Genomic DNA, 7,929 nt, shown 5'->3' with positions numbered 1-7,929 from the left:
TGCTCTTGCTTTACTGCTTTCATGCAACACTGCTAGTATTCTAAATTAAATTCAAGGGAGCTTCAGGTCATGCATACAAATAATTGGGGGGGGGGGGGCAATAAGACTTCCAGTTTACAAACTTTGAGAAATCAGGGCTGTGCAGTCTACAGTATTCAGGTCCTGTATTACCGTAAGGGCAACATACGACTGGCATTCCCTCGGGGGTACTACATATGTGTAAATTTACAAATTAAAAGTCGACCTACTTGTAAGCTATAGTCATGTCGATCAAGATCTGTTCTGTGTACCACTACTGAGCATACATGTACATGTGGAAAGTATGCAATGAAATACAGGTGACATTTTGTTATTCCAAAGGTTGTTAACCAAAACATGAAATAAAAATCAAGATTTGGGAAAGAGTTCCTTTTGATACAACCACCCCAACTCTACACTGTCTTACCCTTATAGCTTAAATGCAGGATTGCATGCATGCACATGTGGCAAAAGGGGGTGGAGTGTTTGAAGACTCTAAGAGTTCTGGGTGGCTTTCCCAAAAGAAACTCTCGCCAAGATTTGTCATTCCAAAGGTCCAGTATTCGGAATCCTGAAATACTGTAGAATTAGGATTACTATTCCGGGTGCTAATGTACTTTAATATCAATGTAGATCTCTAAAATTCTATCACTTGTGTAAATTTGAACCAAAGTGGTCAAAGAAAAATGTCAATATCATTGCTCAAAACAAAATCACTCTTTGCGAGTGATCGTAGAGTACACTGCCTGCACAATCTGAACCTGAAGTTAGCCGTCTAATATTACACACAGAGACTCAACGTGGGAGCTAGAAATCTACTACAATGATTTTGGCAAGTTTTAGGAGTCACAGTTATTAAGGAATGCGTGTATGTGTGTGAGTGTGTGTGTGTATCTGTCTGTCTGTCCTGTCTGTATGTGCGTGGCCTTGTGTGATCTAGGAACTGCACTTCCCAGCAGACTTCGTTCAACTTGCCATAAATCATTTTGACTCTACACTGATCTTTTGCTCCAAGTTACATTGTACTTTTCAAGGGGAATCTCTCCCCTAAAATTTAAATTTGAGAGGTGTGAGAGCATGTCCAAAGAAATCTAGAGAAAATTCTATTCCATCACAAAAAAATGTCCCAAACTGTGAAATATTAATTTTAATAAATCAGCATGCACTAGTGCATGCTGCAATAGTAGCCAGATCTGAAAATAGCAGCTACGCGTAGACAATCGGAGTGTGCACGTTTCCTTCGTTCGCCTCCGTCTGCACAGAGCTATATTGAATACTGTCTATCGGTATCGCCTCATCGAGCCATATGCATCCGCATGAGTAGAGGCTGCCACGGCTGCCTGGTCAGTGGCCCGGCGGTAGCACCAACCAGGGACGTGAGACGACCTCCCTGCACCAACCTAGCTGCGTACGTGGACATTTGCATGCGTTTGCATGTTTTGAGAGTATCGTAGTACACTGATCGTACAGAAAATTATCGAACTACGCAATCGAATGCAGTCGATAAGGCCAGAAGACTACTCTTAGATCAAGGCGCATGTAAATTTTTGGCATTTTAGAGATTGCTCTATGTCTCTTTATATATTGCTATATCTCTGTATGTGAGTAACACTGCACTCTTATATTTCATAGGGATATTACCAGTACAATAACCTACAATGTCAGAAAACTAAATTTCTGTGTACAGTATGTCCCCCAAAAAACATTACAATCAGATTTTTGCATTGATAACACACAATATGATTAAACTGTCCAAATGCTACTTCAGGGTCTTAAAATATAACATCTTAGCTCTATTTTGCAGAAAACCCCATTCAATTTGGTCAAGCGGTCACAGAGAAATGTGGATTGTTGTGAAGCATGTCATGAGTCTGATTCTTCCAAGTTTAGCACTTGGATGTTCTCGTGTGTGAACACAATAGACAGAACTTGGAGGGAAGAGATTCCTAACATGCTCTACAAAATTCCCCATTTCTCTTTGACCACTGAAGCAAATCGAATGGGGTTTTCTGTAAGATGTGGGCAATGAGTTATAGTTTCCTATCCTGAAATTTTATTTGGATTGATTTACTATTCTTAAAGTTATCATTGCGGAGGGTCCCATTGTAATTCTTTTTATTTTTGGACATACGGTACAGATACACGTTAAAGAGTTGTCACATAATATCAATTAGATGACTAACTTCAGTTTCAGATTGTGCAGGCACATATACGGTTGCAGAGAGCAAACGACATGAAAGTCGACGTCAATATCGACGCTTCCTCATGACTGATTTGATTCAAATTTACATGAGTGATTGGAAATATCAAAGCTAACAAGTATATCCTGAGATTTTTGGTGCAATTTGGTTTTGCAGAATTCGAGGCATCTCCATGGATAAGAAAGTATATCAGCACCACTATTCTTCTTTAATCTGAAAATGAAAAAAAAAAAAGGTTTGCTATTCCAAAGGTAGTAGAAGTAGAAGGTGTTTCTTTTTCTTTTGTTGAGTTCCTCCAGTCAGCATCCTGGACTGGAGAACTACACTGTACAGTTGATTCGCAAAAAAAAAAAAATAATAATAATAATAATAATTTAAAGTAATAATAATTATAATAATAATATTAAATAAGACTAGATTTACAATGTACATACACTAGACAAAGCAGCTACATCATACACTGAGGTGGTCAGGAGTAACAAAATGTGTGGTTCTAAGCAGAACAGAAATGTAGAAATCAGAAAAAAAAAACACAGAAAAGAAACAGCAAAAGAACAGAGTCAAAAAAGATGAGGAAGACAGTGCCAGTGCGAGGTTTGACTATCAGTCTGATCATGCAGAATGAAATGAAATTATAGGTTAGTAGCCTAGAATATTCTAGTCTCTTTTGAATTTAGATAGCCTTAAAATTTAATTCTGAAGCCTTGGGTTTGTAGTATTTAAGTAGGATAGACAATATTATCATTTCTGCACCTTCTAAACCCTCCCTTTCCGCTTTGCCTTTAGTTTGAAGATGTTTTCTTTTTCATTTTCGGATTAACGAACCTTATTAAACTTTACTAGATTTTCCGATTAACAAACCGGCAAACCTTCGGAACAAGGAATGCCACAAATGTCTAAATCAACGAACATTTAGGTATATTATACAGAATTTGCATGTTTCGGAATAAACGAACCTTTTATCGCATTTTCGAATCACCACCGCGGCACCGGTATCGTTTATCGGTAACTAACCTTTGGAATAACGAACAGCACACGAAATACCAATAGGTGGGACTACAGCTAGAGCTTTTAGAAGCACTGCCACTGAAGTTGCAGGCAGAGCTGAGCTCAGAGGTCAAGCTACTATAGCATGGCCTGATTGGCCTCTCGATTTTCTTACAAAAATAGCTGATATAATTACCGTTTCTCGATTCGAACTATCCTCCCAAGCAGTGGTGTTGGTTACTTTGTTTCAATTTCACACTCAAGTAAAATACGGAAGGCCGTCGTATCTGATTCGCTGTCGGGGATACCCCGTCGTCGTCGCCTCCAAGCTAGCTAGCTAGCTGCGGGTGGCGTGTGGGAAAAGAGACCCTGCGCTGTCAGTTGCTCGCTACTGTGCGTTCACCCAATATCGTCACTTGCTGGCGCACGCCACTGCATGCATGCTATGCGTAGTTGCACGCCGGATAGGGACCGAACGAACTTCGTATTAATGGGCTTTCTGTAGAGTGGGTGTGTAGAGAGGTGAGTACTGTATTCGGGGTACGTAGGGGGGTACTTCTGCCCCTTTTCGCGCACTGTCCGTTACACACACTGGCATGTCATGTACTGAGTATACGATCATACGAAAGTGTGCATGTACTGCTAACCTAGATGTCCCTGCTGTTCTGAGCTGCACCGACAGTCAAACAACACTTTTGAAACGTCTACAGTGCTGGAGTGGAAATACAGACTCAAATTTAGTCGTTGGTAAGACTTGTCAACATGTTGTCTTCGTGTGTAAATTTACTTTACTGTGTAGTGCAGTGAGCAATTGGTGAGTGTTGTATAGGCCATAGCATAGCCCGGAGTGCGTGTAACTTTAGTTAAGCCCGGAGTAGACTCCAGAGCAGATGGAATAGAAATGTTTGTTATAGATCCTATTATATTCCTAGAATGTCTGGGGACTCTGCTGGTGTCGTAGACGTAAGTACTTAACTTGGCATCACTCATCCGCTGGACATGGACAACACTCTAAGCTCCACACCACAGTGAAGAATTCCAAATTTATAAATCTGTAGAACCAGATCTAAACCCGGTCCAGGGCGGGCCCCCGACCTAGCTAGATCCAACCGTTTAATAGAACTGTAATAGATCTCTCTGTAGTTATCTCTATGTAATTAAAGTTTATGTCAAGAGTTAAAAATCAAATATTTAGATGGTCTAGTGTTTTAGCAGTTAGTGGTACTGGTAGATCTTGAGTCAATTGACCTGGCTGTGTACGATGTATGTGTGTGTGTGAGTAAACTAGATCTAACAGTTAGAGAAATGCTTATTTATAGAATGATCTAACCTGTTAACAGTGTTAGTGTTACAACAGATTTATATAGGCCAAGCCCAAGTTAAAAAAAAAAGAAAGTAACATACAGATTAATTATACACAGCCTGTCGCGACTTACACTTGTGTACAGCGACAGGGCTGTGTATACTTACATACAGATAGTTTCTCGTCAAGATCGTTTGGAGAGAGGTGATGTGGGAGGTAAACTAGAAGTGGTCTAATGTAAATTACGATTAAATCGGCACTTTTTGTAAAGATTATCAAACATAACAGGTAAAACTGATATTCCAGGCTTTGATGATCTCGTCGTGTGAAAATGAAAATTCTCACTTTTCTCTTCCATGCAGTTTTTGATGAAAAGAACTTATAAATTTATGGGGAAAAACATACGTTTTTGGTATTTTCCATCTGGCGACCCCAAGAGAGTAGATCTTGTACTCCAGTTGTGATGAGTCGCCAACATGCAGCTTGCATGTGTTAATGCACCTGCATCAGACCTGCACAGCCCTGCATGCGTGCGTGCATGCCCTCAGTTTCTCAATCCAGCACATGCACGCACAACACATCAGTATGCAGTTCGCCATTCGCTAATACTCTCATAGGGTCGCTATTATTTTCTCTCATTTTTCAAAACACACCCATCATATAGTAAATGTGACCCGCTACAACAAAAGGATCCGAAAGTCAGGAGGGGACAATTTTCTGAAAATGGCATGACACTATTCCCTTACTCTTCTACTTTAATTTCATATATAGCACAACTCATAAAAGTACTCGGTGGCGGAGATATCGATGATTTTATGAGCGCATGTCAAATGGTTGAGGAAATCAGAGTTTCCAGAAAAACGCCTTCAAAGTTATCCTTCTGACGCTATAATGATCAAGGTGAGACAAGACGGTTTTCACCACTTGACAATAGAAGGTATGCTCCTAGCGACCTTCGCGATGTTCATTCAAGCTTAGCGCCAGCGGTCTACGCACGACCAATCAGTAATCAGGATGCCATGCACTGACCAATAAGATCACTCCCTCATTGCTAGGGGCGGAGTCTAGCTGCGGCGCTAAATCCAAATCTTCGGATACGTTTCTGTTACGTTGAAAGTCAGAAAATCATGACCTAGAAAAACACTGATTTCTTGCCTTTACTTTCATCATTTAGCTTCAAAATTTCGGCAGATGATAGACAAAACATTAGACTACAAAATTATAAAATACCAAAAACAGAAATCCGATTGTTTTGACCAATTTTGATGATGTAACGTCAAACTCGATTTTCTCAGCTCAGCCGTCAGCGACTTTAGGATCTTTTTGTTGTAGTGGGTCACAAATGGTTTGACCCAATGGTGTGAATGCCAAAGTTCAAAATGATGTATGAGAAATTTAACTAACTTACCGTCAAAAAAAAAAAATGGATACAATTATACAATGTATTTAAATTTGTACAGTTGACTTCTGTTACAAGAAGTCCTTGGGACCGGCAGTTTTCTTTTGTTATAAATCAAAATTTCGTTGTAACCAAACAAATAAACAATAAAAAACAAAGAGCCAATAATGTTGCGGCCTATATTGTTATTTCATTGTAACCAGAATTTCGTTATATATAACAGTGTTTGTTATAACGGGAGTGCACTGTATGGGGACCTACGTTTACCATGACGAATTGCTTGTGATGAGTGTAGCGCAGAGCTTTCAACTCAAAGCGATTGAGTTATTCCGAAATGTATGAAAGGAGACTCAGATTCAGAAACAAGTGCAAAGTCTGTTAGTAGACCTAGATACAGTATCTGGACCCTAGTCAAAACTACCAGAAAACAAGTTCTGCAGGCAGATGAATTTATTCCCAAAAATGTATAGAACCTAGATCTAGTTACTTGCCTTGTTTGGACATAAACTTCTTTTTTTTTTCAAAATCTGCTATTATTTGTGCAAAATGTAGCATATTGACCCCTCAATTTGTCCCGATTTTCCTCATTATAAATGTATTTACTGAGTGGCTTGCTTGATACTGCTTGCATGTGTGTACACTAAAAGCAGTAAAGCGCGTGCACAGCTGCTCTGGCCCGGCATGCTGGCGAAATGTGGTTGCTGCAGACCAGAGCTGCAGGAGAATTTGCCCAAATCTCATTTGACAAGCTCCTGTTTGTGTGCAGAATTTGCATTGTGTGCCTGACTGCTGTAGAAAATGGCTGTCTTAAACAGCTCGAAAAAGAACTCAAATTTCATAAAAATCAGATTTCAAAACTGTTCTCTGCTGCAGACTGTGAGATAAAAAAATTATGTAATTTCACAAAATTGACAGACAAAAGTAGCAGAAATTGGCTTGGCCAGATGTGACCAGATTACATTTCAAATGGCAAAAAGGATATCAAATCAATCCATCCTTGCTGCTGTTGACTACTGTTGTTGTAGGGTGTGAAATATTTACAGTGAATTTGTACATGAGGAAGTACAAAACTTCACTGGCATCTTAGCTAGTGTGGTATAGCGGACATGATTACAGTATAGGGACTGGTTTATAGATCACTCTCACCTAGTGGTACGATAATGGATATATGCACTAATATTGTTACTAGAGGAAGTTCTAATGCAAAGTGTGCATGCCATCACAATTGGTAGGTGAATTTCTTATGTTTTTCCGGCTGCCCAATGCAGATAAAATTTTTGGGAATTGAAGCCAATGGCCTTTTGGTGGCGTGAAACATTCAAGATTTGTCAATCATAATACAGCATTGTACTCGCATTCAGTGCAATGCATAGATCAAAACTTTCACTTGCATTTTACTTTCAGGAATCTTGGCTCCTTAGAAAATTCACGAAAATTTCATGCATGCAAACATTTCTGAATCAACAGTATAAGGCCAAGTGAAGAAAAAAAAAGAACAGAAATTGGTTTCTTCTTTGCATGTATCCAATTTTAGCTGTGGCATCATGTTTTTGCTATTTTCCAAAATGGCAATGAAAATATAGAATATAATGTGTCACTGCCAACATCCCTTTTGACTTGAGTTGTTCCACTGATTTTTTTTTTCTTGATTTAATTTTTGGTCCAACAAAAAAGCATTGGATATTTATCTACCAATTGTGGTTCATAATTTCATGTCAGGTGCCATGCACACCTTCATCAGAATCTCCTAGGCGAGAATGATTTACAAATTATCAGCTGTACTGTATGTCTGGGTGCAGCACGCTGCTGAGAAACCTTCTTATATTGTTTTAAATGGACAAGTTGTCTTCACACTCTGCTTATATGCATTATTGAGCCTGCCGTGGTTTCAAAGGTTTCTTAGTCTGCTTCTTTCAAATTTAAAGATTCTTGCTCTTGCACAGTATCGCGCTGGTTTTGCGCATGCTTGCAGCAGCTTCAGAGGATCTGTTCACGCTGAATAGAATTCATGTACTGCGCTG

The 7,929-nt window shown here is 39.4% G+C and overlaps 1 protein-coding gene across 8 annotated transcripts in view; it reads left to right on the top strand.

Moving 5' to 3' along the window:
• The first annotated feature begins 3,675 nt into the window (after nucleotides 1-3,675).
• LOC139718987 (unconventional myosin-XVIIIa-like) overlaps nucleotides 3,676-7,929 on the top strand; it is a 226,393-nt gene continuing 222,139 nt past the window's right edge. For 6 of the 8 annotated variants that reach the window (XM_071630462.1, XM_071630457.1, XM_071630450.1 and 3 more), the window contains exon 1: nucleotides 3,781-3,953. The gene's annotated coding sequence lies outside the window, so the exon portion shown is untranslated. Of the gene's footprint in view, nucleotides 3,729-3,780; nucleotides 4,021-7,929 lie in introns of those variants that run through there. The other 2 variants (XM_071630437.1, XM_071630444.1) reach the window with 2 other exon arrangements.

This window comes from Diadema antillarum, unplaced genomic scaffold (genome assembly GCF_040938485.1).
Source record: "Diadema antillarum isolate AM-2024a unplaced genomic scaffold, OU_Dant_1.0 scf00000008, whole genome shotgun sequence".
Classification (NCBI taxonomy): domain Eukaryota; kingdom Metazoa; phylum Echinodermata; class Echinoidea; order Diadematoida; family Diadematidae; genus Diadema; species Diadema antillarum.
This window is presented reverse-complemented; position numbering and strand designations above follow the sequence as displayed.